This window comes from Heterocephalus glaber, unplaced genomic scaffold (assembly GCF_053883595.1).
Source record: "Heterocephalus glaber isolate CG9 unplaced genomic scaffold, H.glaber_assembly_v1.0 deba00001461, whole genome shotgun sequence".
NCBI lineage: Eukaryota > Metazoa > Chordata > Mammalia > Rodentia > Bathyergidae > Heterocephalus > Heterocephalus glaber.
Window position 1 is genome coordinate 33,000,304 of NW_028258308.1, and position 23,119 is coordinate 33,023,422.

The window sequence follows — 23,119 nt, forward strand, 5'->3', positions numbered from 1 at the left end:
AAATTATGAGAAAGAAAACAAAATGGAAACAAAGTCTATGTAAATAGGGAAGGGTGGTGGGGGTGAAGGGCACATCGGTAATGGGGGAAAAAATAAGAACTAAGATACATCATGTTCAGGTACAAACACCCAATGATAAATGTAAATGTATTGTATGCCTAAAATATACCAATTAATATATATATATAAAATAAAGAGTACTGAATTAAATTCATAGCCACCAAACCAACACTCTAAAAATTCTCAAGAGTAACCTAGAAAGAGACAAAGAAGCTAATAATTCCAAAATGTCCATTAGAAGGTGAACACACTGGAATTACAGCAGACTTCTCAACACAGACCTTAATGGCCATGAGACATTGGAGTGAAGTGTTTCAAGCCATAAAAAAACCCCAGCTTTCAACCCAGACTGATATATCCTGCAAAATTACCTTTTAAAATTGATGAAGAAATAAGGTAAAGAGCACCTTAAAAATTCATCAGCATCAAGCCAGCACTACAAAAACTTCTCAAGAACATCCTATAAAGTGACAGTGAAACCAACAATGCCAAAAAGTTAATTGAAAAATACACTAGGCAGGATGAGAAGTTAAGCAGAAGAGGGGAAAAAGGGAATCTGCAACAAGAAATGAATGGAATGACAGGAATAAGTTAATACCTTTCAGTAATAACTCTCAATATGAATGTTCTCAATTCCCCAATGAAAAGAAACAAATTGGCAGAACAGATCAAGAAACAAAACCCAAAGTAATATTACATACATTAAACACTTTTAATCCCCAAAAAGAAACTCAGACTAAAAATCAAAGAATGGAAAGTAATATTCCATGCAATGAAACCCCAAAACAATCAGGAATAACTATCCTGCTATCAGAAAAAATAGACTTCAAGCCAAAACTGATCAGGTGAGACAAAGAAAGTTACTACATATTGGTTAAGGGAACAATTCAACAGGAAGAGATAACAATTATAAATATATATGCACTACATATAGGTGCACCCAACTTCATAAAACACTACTGGACATAAAAGATCAGATAAACCTCAATTCAATTATAGTGGGAGGACCTCAATACTTCATTATCACAAATAGATCAACTAGAGAAAAAAATCAATAAAGAAATATCAGAGTTGAACCAAACCTTAGAAGAAATGGACTTAACATTATAGAGTGTTTCACCCAACAACGACAGAATACACATTCTTCTCTCTAGTACAGGAACTTTTTCCAAAATGAACCACATATTAGCCAATAAAGCATAGTTAAGTAAATGTAAAAGCATCAAAATTATACCATATTATCAGATCATAATGAAGTGAAACTAGAAATCAATAGAAAAAGGAAGCAAGGAATTACAAAAACAACACACTCTTGAATAATCAATGGATCACAAAGAAAATCAAAGAAGAAATTACTTCTCAAATCAAATGATAATGCAGTACAATATACCAGAACCTATGGGACACAATGAAAACAGTCCTAAGAACGTTTATAGTTATGAATGCTCACATCATAAAAGAGAGTGAGCCCAAATAAATAACATGATGATATGACTGAAGGTCATAGAGAAACCAGAATAATCCAAATCCAAAGCTAGTACAAAGAAGGAAAGATCAGAGAGGAAATTAATGAAATTGAAATTGAAAAATACAATACAAACAATAAATTGAAGAGCTGGTTCTTCATAAGAATAAACAAAATAGACAATTTCTGTCTGGTTGCTGGAACAAAATACCTGATACACAAGTTAAAGGAGAAAAGGTTTATTTTGGCTTACAGTTTGTAGAGGTTTCAGCCCGTAATTGGCTGGTTCCAAGGCAGGGTGGCATGGCAGAGGGGCATGGCAGAGGAGAAACACTTCGTGGTATGGCAGGCAGGAAGCAGAGTGAGACCGAGGGTGAAGAAGGAGGAGGAGGAGGGTAGGGGAGGAGGAGGAGAAGAAGACATGTATACCCTTCCAGGCCATGCCCAAAGTGGACACCCCTCTTCCTACCAGACTTCACCTCCTGTCACATTCAGCCACCAAACCATAAGTGGACTAATCTAGTGATGAGTATCACACACCCATGATCCAGTTGCCCCCCAAAAGCTCCATCTATGAGCACATGAGACATCTAGATATAAACTGAAACAAAGCCTCAGCTAATCATACCCAAGAAGGAAAGAAAGATTCAAATCAACGCAATTAGAAATAAAAAAGGAAAAATCACAGCGGATAATGCTGAAATCCAGATTATTATTAACTACTATGAAAACCTGTACTCTAATAATTGGAGAATTCAGAAGAAGTGATAGATTTCTAAATACATATGAATTACCAAAATACCAAAACTGAACCAAGAAGATATAAAAACCCGGAATAATCCAAAAATAGGTATTAGTTACTTTTCTCTCATTGATGAGACAAAATACATGACACTCAAAGTTAAAAGGGAAGGGGTTTGTTTGGTTTACAGTTTGTTGAAGTTTTAATCTATAATTGGCTGACTCCAAAACAGATATGACAAACAGACATGGCAGAGCAGAAACAATATGGTGCACACAAGATAGCAAAGGCAACAAAAGGGAGTTTTACAGCATTTTTCTGCCCTTTAATCTTATTCAGACTACTTAGGGCAGGAAGCACTCACATCTTTAATCCTAGTGCCCTTGAGCCCAGCATTGCATCATGAATCAGTTCCAGCTTCACACACTGTAGATCAAGCCTATGATCACATGAGGCTTTGGGGGAACATCTAGACCCAAACTATAACAATAGGCAAAAAAATAGATTCAGTATTAAAAAACTTACTAAGAAAATCTCATGACTGGATGGATTCAGTGTTGAATTCTACAAGAACTTCAGGGAAGACCTAACACCAATACTCTCAAACTCTAATGAAATTGAAAGGAAAGGAGTACTCCCAAAGTCATTCCTGGAAGCTAGAATTACCTCGGTTCTAAAACCAGATGATGAAACAAACAAACAGAACAAAAAGCCAATCTCTTTAATAAACATAGGCACAAATATCTTCAACAAGGTACTGAGAAACAGAATGCAACAAATCATCAATAGGTCATACATCATAACCAAGTAGGCTTCATCCCAGGTTTCACATACACAAACCAGTATGAGTAAAACATCACATAAACAGAAGCAAAGTCAAAAATCACTTGATCATATCAATAGATGCAAGAAAATCCTTTGACAAAATCTCATATCCATTTGTGAAAAAAACTTTGAAGAAAATAGGTATAGAAGACATTATCCTAATCTGATAAAAGCTACTTATGACAAACCTGCTGACATCATTTTAAATGGGAAAAAACTGAAAACTTCCCTCTCTAAAATCAGGAACAAGAGGAGGATGTCCATTATCACCACTTCTGTTCAACTTACTACTCAAAACATTAGTAGGGGCTATCAGGCAAAAGAAAGTAAAAGGATATGTATAGGGAAGGAAGACATCAAATTATCATTATTTGGAGATGACATGATCCTCTGCCTAGAAGATCCAAAAATTTCATGAAAACAATTCTAGAATTAATGAAATTTAGCAATACAGCAGGCTGAAAACTTAACACACAAAAATCAATAATGTTCCTGTACACTAATGAACTCACAGAGTAACAAATTACGAAAACAATATCATTCAGAGCAGCATCAAAGGTAGTTAAAATAGGAATTAACCTAACCAAGGAAGTGAAAGACCTCTCCAGTGCAAACTACAGTACACTTTCTGATAAAGTGGATATCAAAAAGTAAAAGGTGTTCCCTGTTTCTGAATAGGCAGAACCAATATTTTCAAAATGGACGTATTTCCAAAACTGACATATAGTCTTAATGCAATCCTAATCAAAATACCCAAAATATTTCTCACAGAACTAGAGTAAACAATCTTAAATTTCAAATAGAACCAGAAGAAACCCAGAGAGCAAAAGTAATCCTGGGCAATAAAAGCAAAGCAGGATAAATCACAATTCTGGACTTGAAGTTATATTACAAACCTAGAGTGATAAAAATAACATGACACAGGCACAAAAACAGATATATGGATCAGTAGAACAGAATAAAGGATGCAGAAATAACCCAAGCACATTGAATTATCAGATCTTTGACAAAGGGGCCAAAAGCATACACTGGAGAAAAGTTAGCTTCTTTAATAAATGGTGCTGGGAAAACCATCTGTCCACCTGTAGACCCATATATCTCACCATATGCTAAACTAAAATAAAAATAGAACAGAAACAATTTTCAGAAAGAAAATAGGTAAACTCTTGAAAACATAGGAATAGAAAGGGGTTTCTGAACAAAACTCAAATAACATAAGAAATAACATCAAGAATCAACAAATGGGACCATGTCAAATCAAAAAGTTACTGCACAGCAAAGAAAACAACAGAGTGAAGAGATAACTTACAGCATAGGAAAAATACTTTTACCAGTTTTTCCTCAGAGAGAGGACTAATATCTAGAAAACTCAGAAAATTAGACTTCCCAAAATAAAAGACCCAATCAAAAAGTGGGCAACTAAAATGAATAGACACTTCTAAGAAGAAGAAATAGAAATGGCCAATAAATACATGAAAAAATATTAAACATCTTTATCCATTATAGAAATGCCAATTAAAACAACAATCAGATTCTACCTTACTCCAGAAACAATGGCCATTAACATGAAATCAAATAACAAATTCTGACAAGGCTGTCGGGAAAAAAGTACCTTTTTACATTGTTATTAAAAATGTAAACAAGTATAACTACCATGGAAATCAGTAGGAAATTCCTCAACAAACTAAAAATACAAGAAATTCCAATGGACCCAACTTCCTCTTCTATGTATTGTCCTGAAAGTGTTAAAGTCATCATAATACAGTAAAACATATATACCCATGTATATAACAGCACAATTCATAATAGCTAAATCTTGGAAGCAGCCTGTATGTCCATCAACAGATAAATAGATAAAGAAAATGAGGTATTTACACACAATGGAGTACTGCTCTGCCATAAAGAAACATAAACTTGAGTCATTTATAGGATAATGGTTGCACTTTATCATATTGTTAAGTGAATAAACCAGACACATACGTTTAGATATCACGTGGTTTCCCTCATATGAGAAACCCAAAGTATAAATAAAGAGCAAAATAAAAGATACATAACAGGAAGTAGGGAGAGAGAGAGAGAGAGATCCTCCTCAAAGGTGAAGGGGATCAAGAGATGGAGGGAGGGAAAGGAAGGGGATGAAAAAAGAATATGATGTGTTATGTACATGTACCCACTCCATGCAGGGAATGTAAACATTATGTACTGCAGACATGTATTAATAATAAAAAAAAAAGGGAATGGGACCAGGAGTTAGAGGGAAGGGAGAAAGAGGGGAGAGGAAAGTGATAAAAAGAGAATTAAGATGTGTTGTGTATGTATACCAACTCCCCGTGAGGAATGTAATCATTATGTATTGCAAACATGTACTAAAAAATTTGATTAAGATACATTAAATGTTTATACCAACTTCCCTAAATAAACTTCATCATCATGTAATATTAACATGCACAGTTACATTCACTATGGATGAACAGTTCAATTTATGTGTTCAGTTACTGGCATGGTAGTCCTGAGATTGGTAATTGGGAAAATCAATAAGCAGATAGTATTAGTGGATGCAAATGGTCTTATGTGCATATATATGCTTTTTACTTTAAGGATACAGAAAGAATATCATTGTGGTTTTCTCAAGAAAGAATAAACCAGGGGAACTCCCAGGAAGGTGGCAGTGTAGTAAAAAGCAGCAAATCAGCCTCTCCAAGATTTGGAATCAAGACATTGGAAAATAACAATTTGGAGAAGAAAAGAAGAAGGGAAGTGGGACCCAGGAAGGATCTGATGGGAATATTGGATCCTACAGAGAAATTTAAGAGGCAAACAAAAATGCAGAAAAAGGAAGGAGCAATCTGCACTTTCTCCTCAGCTCCTGGCTCCTGGCCTATGAGAAGGGAAGACCAAATCTACAGAGACAAGTAGAAAGTAGAAAGTAGGCAACTCCAGAGGCCTTAAGAGAGAAATGCACCAGTGGAACAGAATAGTGAATTCTGTGTGCTATAACAGCTGGTGACTCCAGTCCAACTATCTTCCATATCACCTGGAGAGAGTGCTTGATCAGACACCATTCTAGGGAGGGGCCAATTGAATCTGGGACTCAGAGTAGCCACAGGTTGGCTTCATCTCAGGGTCCACTGAGATGTTAAACTCCAACACTGTTAAATTCCAACAATGAGTGGGTGAGGGACATACATGGGACACATGTATGGTCAGGAAGCCATGGTCAGGCTGGCAAGAAACACTCAGTGAATTATAAGCTGGCAAGAAACACTCAGTGAATTATAACCTGGCCTTTAGTCCACCTCTAGGACCAGAGGTCAGGTTCAGCCTGAATTTCCTTGGATATGAAAGTCCCAAAACTTGCACCCCACCCTAATCCTACTGCTGGCTCACTGATGATTATCCAGCATGGATTTGGGCTCTAACTGCCTCCTTTGTCTTCCAGCAAAAGCAGAGTCAGGCCTTGAACTGGAAACTGACACAAAATTGTAGACCCTAGAAGGTCTACTGATGTGAAATCAGAGAGAAATTAATTTTTTTCCTTTGCTTTTGGTTTTAAGAGAATTTTATTCATTTGATGTTTGAAAAACTTTTTTTGCTTAAATTCTTTTATTAGTACATTTTAGGTATACAATACATTTACATTTATCAATGGGTGCTTGTACCTGTACATGATGTATCTTGGTTCTTATTTTTTCCCCATTACTTATATGCCCTTCACCCCCTCCACCTTTCCCTATTTACTTAGACTTTGTTTCCATTTTTTTCTTTTCTTATAATTTTTCCTTTCCCTTCTTTCCTTTCCCCTTCCCCTCCCACTTCCCCTACCACTTTGGACCTTTTCTTCCTATTTCAAATTATCAATTATTCATTTTAATCATTTTAATCCTTATTTACACTTTCAGTTTCTCACACTAGAGAAACTATTCTGCATTTACACATGTGTATCCTACTTATTTCACTTTAGAATATGGCCTCAATATGCATCCATTTGACTATAAATGTCTCTAGTTTCTCATTTTTTATGGCTGAGTAGTACTTCATTTTATACAAAAACCACATCTTCTTTATCCAGTTTCCAGTTGATGGGCACTTGGGCTGTTTCCAAGCTTTAGCTATTTCAAACTGTGCCACTGTAAACATGGGTGCACATATGTCGCTGTGGTATGATTCTTTTAATTCTTTTGGGAAGATATCCAGCAGGGAAATAGATGGGTGAAATGGGATTTCCAGTCCTAGTTCTTTGAGGTATCTCCATACTGATTTCCACAGTGGTTGCACCAATCTGCACTCCCACCAGCAATGGAGAAGGGTTCCTTTCTCCCCACACCCCTGCCAACATTTGTTATTGGTTGATTTCTTGATAGCAGCCATTCTTTCTGGGGTGAGGTGGAATCTCAGTGTTTTTTTGTATCTGCATCTATCTCGAATGACCAGTGATGTCAACATTTTTTCATATGTTTATTTGCTTTTACTTCTTTGTCTGAGAAATGTCTGTTCAGTTCAGATGCCCATTTTTGAATTGGGTCTTTGAATCTGGGGGATATGATTTTTTTCAGTTCTTTATATATTCTAGATAGTAGTCCTTTGTCTGAGGTACAGCTGCTAAATTTTTTTTCCCATATTGTAGGTTGTCTGTTAGCTCTGTTGGTGGTTTCCCTTGCAGTGCAGAAGCTTTTTAATAAGATGAGATCCCAGTTGTTGATTCTTTCTGCTAGTTCCCGTGCTACTGAGGTTTTGTTTGTAAAATCTTTTCCTATGCCAATATCTTCAAGAGTTCTACCTAACTTATTTTCCAGCAAGTTTAGTGTTTCTGTTTTAATATTTAGATCTTTACTCCACTTTGATCTTAATTTAGTGCATGGTGATAAGTATGGGTCTAGTTTTAATCTTTGGCAGGTTGAAATCCAGTTTTTCCAACACTATTTATTAAAGAGACTATCTTTCCTTCAGTGAGGATGCTTGGCTCATTTGTCAAAGAGGAGGTGGCTGAGTATGTCTGGAGTTGTTTCTGCATCTTCTAATCTATTCCATTAATCCTAGGGTCTGTTTCTTTGCCAGTACCAGGATTTTTTTTTTTTTTTTAACACAGTAGCTTTGTGGTATAATTTCAAGTTGGGGAATGTGACACCCCCAGCCATGTCTCTGTTACCTAGAATTGCTTTTGCTATTCTAGATCTCTTCTTGTTCCAAATGAATTTTTGGATTGTTTTCTCTAGTTCTGTGAAGTACATTGTTGGAATTTCAATTGGCATTGCATTAAATCTATATAGTAGTTTTGGAAGTATGGGCATTTTCTATATTGGTTCTTCCTACCCAGGAACAAGGGATGTCTTTCCATTTTCTTTTATCCTCTTCAATCTCCTTTTTCAGAGTGCTATAGTTTTCAGTGTAGAGGTCTTTTGCTTCCTTTGTTGGATTGATTCCTAGATATTTCATTTTTTTGGATGCTATTGTAAAAGGAATTGTTTCCCTAATTTCTCTCTCAGTGAGTCTGTTATTTGTGTACAAGAAGGCTATCATTTTTTGAGTGTTGACCTTGTATCCAGCTACTCTACTGAATCTGTGAATTAAGTCTAGAAGTCTTTTCGCATAGTTTTTTGGGTCTTCTATGTAAAGTATCATATCATCAGCAAATAATGACAGTTTACCTTCTTCCTTTCCTATCTTTATTTCTTTTATTTCTTTCTCTTTTCTAATTGCTGTGGCTAATGTTTCCAGAACAATATTAAACAGGAGTGGTGATAGTGGGCATCCTTGTCTTGTTCCTGATTTTAGAATGAAAGTTTTCAGTTTTTGACCACTTAGTATGATGTTGGCTGTTGATTTTTCATAGATAGCCTTTATCAGGTTAAGATAAAGACCAACTATTTCAATTTTCTGCAGGGTTTTTATCATGAATGTGTGTTGGATTTTGTTGAATGCTTTTTCTGCATCTATTGAGATGATCATATGGTTTTTGTCCTTGACTCTGTTAATATAGTGTATTACATTTATTGATTTATGTATGTTGAACCATCCTTGCATCTCTGGGATAAATCCAACTTGGTCAGGGTGTATGATCTTCTTGATGACCCTCTGTATTCTGTTTGCCAGTATCTTGTTGAGGATTTTTGCGTCTATGTTCATTAGGGAGATTGGCCTGTCGTTCTCTTTTTGGGTTGGGTCTTTCCCTGGTTTTGGAATCAAAGTAATGCTTGCTTCCAGGAAAGAATTTGGAAGCCTTGCTTCCCTTTCAATTTTCTTGATGAGTTTAAAGAGTAATGGCGATAGTTCTTCTTTAAATGTCTTGTAGAATTCAGCAGTGAAGCCATCAGGACCTGGGCTTTTCTTTGTTGGTAAATTTTTTATTACATTTTCAATTTCACTCACTGTAATTGAAGTGTTTAAAATTTCTATATTTTCTTCATTTAACTTTGGCAATTTGTATGTTATCTAGGAATCTGTTCATTTCTTCTGTGTTTTCCATTTTATTAGAGTACAGGTTCTCAAAGTAGGTATTGATAATCCTCTGGATTTCTACTAGGTCTCTTCTGACTTCATCATTTTTGTTCTTAATCACATGGACTTGAGCCTTTTCTTTCCTTTTTTTGATAAGGTTGGCTAAAGGTTTATCAATTTTATTTATTCTTTTGAAAAACCAACTCTTTGTTTCATTGATTTTTTTGTATTCTTCTCTTAGTCTCCATTGCATTGATTTCTGCTCTCTATAATTATAAAATTATAAAGATAATTTCCTCTCTTGTGTGAGCTTTGGCTTTGTTGTGCTCTTGTTTTTCTAGGAGCTTGAGGTTCTGAATTAGGTTATTTATCTGAGTTCTCTCTGTTTTCCTAATATGGGGATTCGCTGCTATGTATTTCCTGTGTAGAATTGCTTTCATTATGTCTCATAGATTCCTGTATGCTGTACTGGCATTATCATTTACTTGTAGAAACTGTCTAATTTCTTCTTTAATTTTCTCTGTGACCCATTGGTTGTTCAAGAGGATGTTATTCAATTTCCATGTGTTCCTAGTGTTTTTATGGTTTCTTATGCGATTGATCTCCAAGCACTATGGTCTGATAATATACAGGGGAAATCTTCAATTCTTTTACATTTACTTAGACATGTCCTACGAGCTAGCATGTGGTCTATTTTGGAGAATGACCCATGTGCAGCTGAAAAGAATGTGTATTCTGATTTGGTGAAGTGGAACACTCTGTAAACATCTATTAAGTCCATTTGTTCATAGTCTGCCACAGTTCTAGAATTTTGTTGTTAAGTTTTTGTTTAGATGATCTGTCTATTTGTGATAGTGGGGTATTGAGGTCCCCCACTGCAATTGTATTAGTGCTTATTTGGTTTTTCATGTCCATTAATATTTGTTTTGTATAGTTAGGGGGCATTTGTATTTGGTGCAAATATATTTATGATCGTCATCTCTTCCTCTTGGATTGTTCCCTTCACAAGAATGTAGTGACCATATTTATCTCTCTTAATTAGTTTTGGTTTGAAATCTATGTTGTCTGCAAATAAGATTGCTATCCCTGCTTTTTTCTGGGTTCCTGTCACATGGAGAACTGTTTTCCATCCTTTTACTTTCAGTCTTTGAATTTCTTTTGGAGTTAGGTGTCTTTCTTGTTTCTTTTTTTTAAAAAATTACTTTATTATCAAACAGACACATACAAAAAATTAAAACCATTCATGGAAGAACAATGCAAGGGGAAAAAAACTACAATACTATTCTAATACAGTAGAACTCAACCAAAAGGAAACTGGAAAGCATTTAAGCATTTTATTTTGTTTTTTTGGTAGCAGGGATTGAACTCGGGTCCTTGCACTTGTACAGCAGGGGGCGAAACCACTGAGCTAAATCCCCAGACCTTCCTCATTGATTTTGAAAGATAATTTTGCAGGATACGATAGTCTAGGTTGGAAGTTATTTTCTTTTAGGGCTTGAAATACTTCACTCCAGGTTCTCCTTGACTTGAGGGTTTGTGTTGAGAAGTCTGCTGTGATTCTGATGGGCTTTCCTTTGTAGGTGATTTGTTTCTTTTCTCTAACTGCTTGTAAGATTTTGTTCTTTTATTTGGTTTTTGAGATCTTGAATATTATATGTCTAGGTGTAGATTTTTTTTGATTGTGCCTAGTTGGAGTTCTGTATGCCTCACTTATCTATATGTCCAATTCTCTACCTCTGTCTGGGAAGTTTTCAACAGCTACTCCTGTGAACAGATTTTTTACACCAATTGTACTTTCTCCTGTCTTTTTGTGGACTCCTATTAGTCTTATGTTATTCTTCCTTGATTCATCTAGCAGCTGTTGGAATGATTTCTTGTGGCCCCTTACTATCTTTTAGAAATCTCTGCTTTCATGGTCATTAACCACAATCCTGTGTTCTATATCTGGTATTCTATCTTCACATTCCCTTAATCTGCTGTGCATACTTTCAATGGAGTTTTTAATCACCTGGATATCTGTTTGAATCTGTTTCATGGATTCCATTTCTTCTTATGTTACGTGATCATGGTTTCCATTTCTTTCTTATGCCAGGCATTTGTGGCTTCCAGCATGTTTCTGAGGCCATCTATTTTTTTTTTTTTCTTTTTATCTGTTTCGGTTCTAGAGCTTCTAAACATGTCTTTCACTCTGATCATCATCTCTGTAGTTATCTGGGAGATTATTTCTGCTTTGAATTTTTCTAGAGCCTCATTCATCTGTTTTGTTACTTCCTGTGCTATCAGTTCAGGGTGTCCAGGTTGTTGATTATCCGACTTTTTCACCTTGTTTCCCCCAGAATTTGCCTTTTGTGGGGTGGAAGTTTGAGTTTGTACCTTGCTTAAATGTCTTCTCATTTTTGTTTTTGGTACTGTCCTTGGTTTAATTCCTAAGTTGACATTTCAAAGTTTCTTATTGTAGGTATCTTTGTTGCTTGTATTTAGAACACTTTTGGAATGATTGCTTCTCAGAGATATCTTCCAGATATATCTGGTCTTTATGTTTTGAGTCTCTAATGGCTCTGAGGCAAGTATGGTGGTCTGGTGTGCCTTTATTGCAGAGATTCTCTTCACTTTTCCAGTGGGCTTCAGTTTTCATTAAATAGCCTGAGAGAGGGCCTCTATCTGTTGTTCACTTCTGCAGCTCAGGACAATGGCCTTTCTATCCCCATGTGCCTTTGTAGTGTGGAACCAGGTAGTGGCACAGCTAGGAGGCCAGAGCTGGGGCTGGGGAGGGATGAGGTGGGTGGCAGGCACTGCAGGCCTCTGCACAGCTAAGCTGCTTGCCAATGGGCATGTCGAGGGGGTCCTCACTGTCTCACTGGTTGCAGGTGGGCATTTTGAGCTGGATGGATTGTGGCTCCAGACGGCCAGGGATCTCTCAGCCTATGCAGCTAAGCTAGTCCTTAAAAAATTTTTTTTGTGTGTGTGAATATTGTTTTTAGTTTTTTTGTTTTGTTTTGCTCTTATTTTTTTCCCCTTTTTTCCCCCTTCTTCACCAGTTTCCTGAGGCTTGGGTAAACTTCCTTTGTCCCTCAGCCTTGCTTCTAATTTCTTTTTCTTCTTTTATTTCTCTACTATTTTCTCTTCTCCCTTTCACATTTTCTCCTCTTAATAACTTCTCTCTTATTTTTACTGTCTATATAATTGCATTCTTTTTTCTCCTTCTTCTTTATAATCTTCTATTTCTTGCCAGTATTTTTATTACCTTTACCCAGTTCAATAGATGTCCTTCCACTTCTTCAAAAGATCCTTTGTACCACTTCTCTGTTCTTTCTTATATCACAGATTTTAAGGTTTCAAAGTTTTTCTTTTGCACCCTCCCCTTTTCCAAACCCTAAATCTTCAAGGTATAACTATAAACCTTTGTTAATCTTTTGATAGTTCACTATGTAAAATTATTGTTGAACTCTTCTCTACCTTTGGCAGAAATATAGCTGTTGTATTTTGTACATATTAACTGTAAGTCACTACTTGGGATGCCTTAATATTTACATCATAATTGACAATTTCTTCTCTAGGAATAAAGGTGGTACATAACTGGTTCTTATGATATGTTAATATCTAATTTGTCTCAGGAAAATTAGCAAATTAGCTACTGTAGCTGTTTTGCTTGATATTAATAGGAATTGTCACTGTTTCTCTTTAAGCCAACACTGAGACTGCTTTTGTGACATTAACTGTACTAGAGAACATTCCCAGAGAATTTGGTTGTTGGGATAACTACACTGCATTCTCATTTCCCAAAATAACCAAAGTTGTTACTTATTGGGGTTGTGGCAAAGGAGTGTAGTTAGCCACCCCCAAGTACATCACTGAAAAGCAACTAAAGAGATCTCTATATTAGCCACAAAGTCTTTAGTATTAGCATCCACAAACAAAAGCACAAAACAGACAAATGCAATAGTATCATGGTTAGAAAATTCAACAAAACACCTCTCCCAACCCCCAACTTCCCCAAGGCCAATCCAGGGGCCACCAAGGAGCAGCATAATATAAGCCACACACATGAATTACTCAAAATCATAGGAGAGGAGGTTAGAAAACAGTTCAAAGAGACATGCAGTAGGATTAGAGAAGATTATAATGGAAGTAATGAAAATAATGCAGGAACTCTTAAAACTAATGGATCTAGATGAGATAAGCAAAACAATATAAAACATGAGTGACCAATTTACCAAATAATTAGAATGCATGGAAAGGTTTCAAAAAAAAATCCAGGAGATTAAATATCATATTGAAAGTATGGGAAACAGGATGGACCAATATGAGGACAGAATTTCAGAACTAGAAGACAATGATACCTTCAAAGAACAACTATTCAAAGACACCTTAAATGCAACAAGAGGAGGCCAGGGATTTAACTTTAGTGGCACAGCACCTACCTGGCAAGCACAAGGTCCTGAGTTCAATCCTTGGTAAAAACAAAACAAACAAAAAACAGCAAAAGAAAATGAAAAATTGATTCAACAAATGCTAGATGATGCAAAGAAAATTAAGAATATTAGAATAAGTGAAAAAATGAAAGGACAACACAAATAGTATACACAAATCTGTTTACAGAAATAATGGAGGAAACCTCCCAAATATAGAGAAAGAAACAAATACACCGATAAGTGAGGCATATGGAATACCAAGTAGCCATGACCAAAAGAGAACCTCTCCATGGCACATTATACTTAAAATTCCAGAAGTCAGTCACAGGCACAAAAATCTTAAAATCTGTTAGAGAAAGACAACAAATGACATACAAAGGTAAACTCATTAGAATGACAGCAGACTTCTCTACACAAATCTTAAAGGCCAGGAGGGCTTGGAGTGAAGTGTTTCAAGCTGTAACAGATAGCGACTTCCAACCCTGACTTATGTATCCTGCAAAACTTTCCTTTAAAATTGATGGAGTGGCCCCCACCACACTGGTGCCCATTGCGTGGAGGCTCAGGACTGTCCCTGGACCACCATGGGGATGGACTGGGATCTGGATCTGTACTGCAGAGACACACCTGGGGCCATAAGCACTCTTGTTATAAGCTCCAGAAGTTAGAGCAGAAGTGAACAACAGAGAGAGGGCCTATTTGAGGTTCCTTAATGAAAATTGAAGCCCACTGGGAAAGTGAAGATAATCTCTGCAATAAAAGTGCACCAGACCACAGTGCTTGGTAAATTGTTGGGATCAGCACCTCCCATCAGAACCCAGACTCACTTTGGGGGAAGGGCAGCTAGAACCTGCAGCAGAATCTTGCAGAGTTCAGTACTATAGGAGGTTAAGGAGTCCAAGAAGGGCCTTGAAGCCAGAAACCAACCTGAATCTCAGAGGCCTATGGCTGGCTTGCTGAGTCTAATTGACTTAGATCTGCATGCTGCTGCCCACATTGTCTACCATGGCAGTAGAGACATACCCTGAAGGCCTTAAAAAATGTATTTCTTTTTTTTGTCTCTCTCTCCCTTCTTGTTCTTCATTTTTCTCCCTTTTTGTTTCTATTCTTGTCCTATTTTGGATTTGTTTCTCTCTTTCCTTCTCTTGATTGTCATTATTTTTATAGAAAGTGAATACAGTTTCTAGCCTCCCTCTTGCTGTTAGTTTGTTCTGTTCTTGTCTTTGTTCCTTTACTCTGTCTGTTTCTCTTGTCTTCAACAGTTTCCCAATGTTTGCCTGATTGTCCTGTGTCCTCTAGCCTCACTTCTAACCTTTCCCTCTCCTTCTATCTCTCTATCCCTCACTCCCCAACTCCTTCTAAGTCCTCATCCCAAAGGGTAAATTTGCTATCCTGAGGGATTTATTTACTACAAACTTATTTTGGGCTGGTCCTTGATTTTGATCTAGTTCACGTGTTTAAAAGTGATGGATTAATAGCTACCACAAATTGTCATTTTTTAAGTTGTGTTTGATGCTGTTGTTGATGCTGATTGTATCACTTGGGCTAAGGTATCATGATTGATCTAATCAGTTGTCCTTCCTGGTATACTGAAAATGAGATTGCCTAAGAGTCATTAGAGACTCAAAACCTAAAGACCAGCTATATCTGGAAGACACCTCTGAGAAGCAATCATTCCATAAGTGTTCTAAATATAAGCAACAAAGATACAATAAGCAATATCGAAGTATCAACCCAGGAATTAAACTAAAAACCATACCAAAAACAAAAATAGAAATGAGAAGACATTTAAGCAAGGCACAAACCCAGACTTTCAGCCAACCAAAGGAAAATTCTGGGGGAAATGAGGAAAAATCTGATAATCAACCACCTTGACACCCTGAACTGATAACACAGGAAATAACAAAACTGATAAATGAGGCTCTAGAAAAATTCAAAAGAGAAATAATTTCCCGGATAATTACAGAGATGGTAAGCAGAATGAAAGACATGATTAGAGACTCTATAACAGAAACAGATAAAAAAATAGATGAGCACGGGACCATGGTGGAAGCCATGAATGCCCAGCATAGGAAAGAAGTGGAAACCATAAACGGCCAACATAGAAAAGAAATGGAATCCATGAAACAGATTCAAACAGATATCTAGGTGATTAAAAACTCCATTGAAAGTATTCACAGCAGACTGACCCAATCTGAAGACAGAATATCAGATATAGAAGACAGGATTGCATTTAGTGACCATGAAAAGAGACATTTCTTGCAAATAGTAAGGGACCATGAGAAATTGATCCAGCAGGTGCTAGATGATGCAAAGAAGAGTAACATGAGACTGATTGGAGTCCACAAAAAAGAAGAAGAAAGCACAAATGACATAAAAAAAAAAACTCTTCACAGAAGGAATGGCAGAAAACTTCCCAAGCAGAGGCAAAGAATTTGACATACAGATAAGTGGGACATATAGGACTCCAACTAGCCATGATCAAAAAAAATCTATGCCTAGATATATATAATAGTCAAGATCCCAGAAATCCAACAGAAGAACAAAATACTACAAGCAGTTAGAGAAAAGGAACAAATCATCTACAAAGGAAAGCCCATCAGAATCACAGCAGACTTCTCAACACAAACCCTCAAGTCAAGGAGAGCCTGGAATGAAGTATTTCAAATCCTAAAAGAAAACAACCTTGAACCTAGCCTGATGTATCCTGCAAAACTATCTTTCAAAATTGGTGGGGAAATAAGATACTTCCCTTACAAAGAACACCTGAGAAACTTCATGAATACCAAACCAGCACTCCAAACAATTCTAAACAATATCCTAGAAAGACAATGAAGGTAACAACTCCATGAGGCCCAAAAGAGCAAATTCATCAGGCAAGACAAGAAATGAAAGGGAAAGAGGGGAAAATAAAAAATAAAAGAGCCAACAACAGAAAAATATCATGACAAGGATAAGTCAATATATATCAGTTATAACTATCAATGTTAATGGCCTCAATTCACCAATCGAAAGAAATAGTCTGACAAGGGCCGTGAATTTAGCTCAGTGGTTCTGCCACCTGCCCCACAAGCACAAGGACCTGAGTTCGATCCCCAGTACAAAAAAAAAAGTAGTCTGGCAGAATGGATTAAGAAGCAAAATCCAACAATATGCTGTATACAAGTGTTGGAAGCAATGCTACATAATTCTAGGGAAAAATCATTTGAGTAGGCCTAGTTCTCCTGCCTACAGGCCAGCTATGACATTCCAGACATAATTGCATTTTGGCCTTGGGTCACAACTGAGACCTCAGTGATCCAGCAATGCTGTAATCTCCAGGACAAGACCACACCTGTGGAGACACCAGGGAGGAACCAAATCTTCATCTGCATAGTTCCTCATTGTTCTTAGATTTCCACTGCCCCCCAGTCTTTTGTTACACCTTGTTTATCACAATGTGAAGTACTGAACTCTGCATTTCACTTGTTACATTTGTTTCCCCATGTACTGAATAAAAGGTTCTGCAAGCTAGGGGGCTTTTGTCTTTGCTACCCAGAGCAGCACTGATCAGACCCAAAGCTCAGCTTCTTCTCATTTGTCTACCTTTCCTGTAATTCGGCGTGTGCTGCCATGGCTCACAGGAGACTAGGACTTACTGCAGAGGTTCTAGTAACGTCCCCTTCCCCTGTTCCCTACATACAAGAAACACACTTAATTCAAAAAGAAATTCATAGACTGAAAGTAAAAGGATGGAAAACAATTCTCCATATGCCAGGAACCTGAAAAAAAGCAAGAGTAGCTATCTTATTTGCAGAAAAAGTAGATTTCAAACCAAAACTAATTAAGAGAGACAAAGAAGGTCACTACATCCTTGTAAAGGGAACAATCCAAGAGGAAGAGATGACAATGATAAATATATATGCACCAAATACTAGTGCACCCAACTAAATAAAACAAATATTAATGGGCACGAAAAACCAAATAATCACTAACACAATTGTAATGGGGGACCTCAATGTCCCACTGTCACAAATAGACAGATCATCTAGACAGAAAAATCAATAATGAAATACTAGAACTGAACCAAACTTTTGAACAAATAGATTTAATAGATGTCTACAGAGTGTTCCACCCCACAAAATCAGAATACACGTTCTTCTCAGCTGCACATGCGTTGTTCTCCAAAATAGACCACATGCTAGCTCATAAAACATGTTTAAGTAAATGCAAAGGAATTGAAGTTATTCTCTATATACTATCAGACCATAGTGCAATTAAATTTCAGATGAATAGCATAAGAAACCACAAGAACTTTACAAATACATGGAAATTGAATATCACTCTCCTGAATAACCAATGGGTCACAGAGGAAATTAAATAAATTAGACAGTTTCTACAATAAATGATAATGCCAATACAACATACAGGAATTTATGGAGCACAATGAAAGCAGTTCTATGAGGGAAATTCATAACAGTGAATGTCCATACTAGGAAAACAGAGTGACCTGAAGTGAGCATCCTAATGCTGAAACTCAAGCTCCTAGAAAAAGAAGAGCACAACAAACCAGAGCAGAAATCAATGCAATGGAGACTAGGAGAACAATACAAAAAAAAATCAATGAATTGAAGAGCTGGTTCTTTGAAAGAATACGTAAAATCAACAAACCGTTAGCCAACCATATCAAAAAAAGAAAGAAAAGGCTTAAATGTATGCAATTAGGAATGAAAAGGGTGAAATCACAACAGATCCAGCAGAAATCCAGAGGATCATCAGTACCTAATTCAAGAAGCTGTACTCCAATAAAATGGAAGACACAGAAGAAATGGACAGATTCCTAGGTACATAGGAATTACCAAAGTTGAATGAAGAAGATATAAAAATTCTAAACACCGCAACTTCACTAAGTGAAATTGAAAACATGATTAAAAACTTACCAACCAAGAAAAGTCCAGGTCTTGATATCTTCACTGCTGAATTCTACAAGACATTTAGAGAAGAACTATTGCCACTACTGTTTAAACTCTTGAATGAAATTGAAAGGGAAGCAATACTCCCAAATTCATTCCTGGAAGCAAGCTTTACTTTGATTCCAAAAGCAGAGAAAGACCCAGCCAAAAAAGAGAACTACAGGCCAATCTCCCTAATGAACATAGATGGAAAAATCCTCAATAAGATACTGGCTAACAGAATAGAGAGTATCATCAAGATCATATGCCCTGACCAAGTCAGATTCATCCCAGGGATGCAAGGATGCTTCAACATACATAAATCAATAAATGTAATACACTATATTAACAGAGCCAAGGAAAAAATATATACAATCATCTTAATAGATGCAGTAAAAGTGTTCCACAGACTCTAACACCCATTCATGATAAAACCCCCTGAAGAAAATTGGAATAAATAGTCTTTATCTTAACCTGATAAATGCTATTTATGACCCAACATCCAGCATCATACTAAATGGTCAAAACTGAAATCTTTCATGCTAAAATCAGAAACAAGACAATGATGTCCATTGTCACCACTCCTGTTCAATATGTTTCTGGAAACAGCCAGAGCAATTAGACAAGAGAAAGAAATAAAAGGAATGAAGGTAAGAAATGAAGAATTTAAACTGTCTTTATTTGTAGATGGCATGATACTCTATATAGAAGACCCCAACAACTCCACCAAAAGTCTTCTAGACTTAATAATCAAATTCAGTAGAGTAGCTTGATGCAAGGTCAACAGTCAAAAATCAGTAGCCTTCTTGTATACAAAGAACAGGCTCACTGAGAAAGAAATTGGGGAAATATTTCCTTTCACAATAGCATCCCCACAAATGAGATGTCTAGGAATCAATGTAACAAAAGAAGTAAAAGACCTCTACTTTGTAAACCACAGGACTCTGAAAAAAGAGATCAAAGAGGATGTCAGAAAATGGAAAGACATCCCTTGTTCCTGGGTAGGAAGAACCAATATAATGAAACTAGCCATACTTCCAAAACTGCTATACAGATTCAATGTAATCCCACAGTTCCATTTGACCCAGCTATTCTCCTATTGGGTATCTTCCCAAAAGAATTAAAAGAATCATACCACAGTGATATATGCACACCCATGTTTATAACAGCAGTTCGTAATAGCTAAAACTTGGAAACAGCCCAGTTGCCCATCAACTGGTGAATTGATAAAGAAAATGTGTTTTTAAAAAATAAAATGGAGTACTACTCAGCCATAAAGAATGAGAAACTAGAGACATTTATAGCTAAATGGATGGACATTGAGGCCATACTCTTAAGTGAAATAAATAGGACACACGTGTAAATACCGCTAGTTTCTCTGGCATGAGAAACTGAACGTGTAAATGAGGATCAAAATGTATAATAGATAATGTGAAATAGGGAAAAGAGATCCAAAGGGGAAGGGGAAAGGGATCTGGGAGATGCTGAAGAAAAGAAAGAAGGGAAAGGAATAAATATGAGAAAAGAAAAAAATGGAATCAAAGTTTTTGTAAATAGGGAGAGGTGGAGGGGTTGAAGAGAGGGCAGGGGAATAATGAAAAAATAAGAACCAAAATATATTATGTAAAGGTAAAAATTCCCAATGATGAATGTCATTATATTGTATACCTAAAATGTGTCAATAAACTTAATAAAAAATAAAATTGATGGAGAAGTAAGACCTCAAGAAATTCATAAACACTAGACCAGAATTACAAAAAATTCTCAAGGATATCTTAGGAGAAGACAATGAAGCCAACAATGTCAATAAGTCAGAAAGAGTGAATACTGCTGACAGGATGAGCAGCTCAGAAAATGGGAAAAATGAGGAAATTGGTTAAGTGCAAAATAATGCAATAGAGGAAAAGTCAATACTTCTCAGTAATAATTCAATGTGAATAGTGTCAGTTCCTCAATCAAAAGGTACAAATTGGCAGAATGTATGAAGAAAGAAAACCTAACAATATGTAGCATACAAGAAACACATCTAATTCAAAATTGATATATATTAAAAATCAAAGGATGCAGAACAATATTCCTTGCAATGTGAACCCCCCAGAAACAATAGTTGCTATCCTGATTTCAAAAAGTGGATTTCAACCTAAGATTTATCAGAAGAGACAAAGAAGGTCACTGCATATTAGTTAAGGGACCAATTCAATAGGAAGAGTTAACAAGTGTAAACATATATGCACCCAATACCAGCACACCCAACTTCATGGGACAAACACTAGTGAACATGAAAAATGAGATAAACACCAATACGGTAGTAATGGGAGGCCTCAGTACCCCACTGTCACAAATGGACAGATGAGCTAGACAAAAAAGCAGCAAAGAGGTATTAGAATTGAACCAAATCTTTGAATAAATGGTTTAGCAGATGTCTACAGAGTGTTCCATCCAACACATGAATCATTGTCCAAAATAGGCCACACACTATCCTATAAAGCATGCTTAAGTAAAAAGAGTCAAAATTATCCCATGCATATTATCAAGTCATACTACAATAAAACTATAAATCAATGGCAAAAGAAGCCACATAAACTATGCAAGCACATGGAAACTAAACAATACACTCTGGTATAGTCAGAGGGTCCCAGATGAAATTAAAGAAGAAATTAGACAGTTTGTACAATTGAACAATAGTGCCAGTACAACATAGCAGGACCTATGGGATGCAGTACTAAGAGAGAAGTTCATAACAATGAACTCCCACATCAGAAAAACAGAATGAGTTCTAATAAGTGTCTTACATGAAAAACTCAATATATATGTGTGTATATATATACTCAATAACTCAAAAACTCAATATATATATGGTATACATACATATACATACATATATATGGTATACATACATATACATACATATATATGGTATACATACATATACATATATATATGGTATACATACATATACATATATATGGTATACATATATATATATATATATATATATATATATATATATATATATATATATAGTATGAAATAAAAGACAGATAATAGGGAAGAAAAAAGAAAGATATTGTAATCCAGTGTGGACAATGTATCTAAAAGTGTACCTTGACTTGGTACAATTGTCTCATATGTTTTACATATTCTTTGGCCTATTAGTCTGGTTTTCATCAGTATATATGATAATTTACTTTATAAGGTCTTATAAGATAAATAAATGAATTTGACACTGGAAAAAAAAAGCGAGGAAAAAGAAGGGATTGAAATGTGTTATGGAAAATTACCAATCCCCTACAGTGAATGTAATCATTATGTACTGCACACATGTACTGAGAAAAGTTAAAAAAATAAAAATACCCCAGGATAATCAAGTTTTATGCCACTCCATGCCAGAAAGTACCAAATAAAGAGACGATAAATGATGATGGGCAAACATTAGCACAGATACAGCAGAGTATACATTTTATGAAGAAATGGGCCCTGTCCCTGCCCCAGTGACCCCTCTTCCTGCCCTAAAAAACCTTGAATTGAATGGTGGTGGGGATGTAGCAATGCTTGAGTTTACAGGACAGAATTTCACTCTAAATCCATGAGTGTGGTTTGGGGATGTAGAAATTTAAACTCTGCACAAATGTGGAGAGAGCATGCTATATGTTGCTCCAGACATTCCTGCATTCTGAGCTGGCTGGCGATGAGTCTGGCAGCCTGTCCAGGTTTTAGTCATTTTGGTCCATGATGATCATCTATTTCACTCATCTAACCTTTACCTACGTATCAGAACCAGGCTGTGAGGCTGTACTAAAGTGCATCAGGAGAAATCCTTTGAGCCAGTTCAAGCCAAGTACCCTCCAATTAATCAAACACAAACAGCGAGGGATATAACACAAACACCAGCACAAATTCAACCATTATCTCCCTCAACTGTGGTGTCCTAACCACCATCCTTTTGGTAGGACTTAAACTGACCTTCATGCACCAAAAGTCCCCCCCCTCCAAATAATAATCTTTTGAGGTTTCTTGGGAAAACTTTTCACACAAAATTATACTATTCAAAAACCTGCAAATGCTTATTTGAAATGTGGAAGCTAAAACAAAGAAACATCAAAATGTACAAACTATTGGAAACTGAGTTTTTAGCTTTAAAAAAATTGTTTGGTTGCTTGGTTTTTGTTTGGTTTAGTTTAAATGGGCAAGAAATAGATACATGACTGAAATAAAAGTTAAGTGAACTAGAAAAAACCAAAAATTTAAA

The 23,119-nt window shown here is 36.2% G+C and overlaps 1 pseudogene; it reads left to right on the forward strand.

The window, feature by feature from the left end:
* Positions 1–5,535: 5,535 nt before the first annotated feature.
* On the forward strand, positions 5,536–22,867 carry LOC101724353 (recombining binding protein suppressor of hairless pseudogene; annotated as a pseudogene).
* Positions 22,868–23,119: the final 252 nt, after the last annotated feature.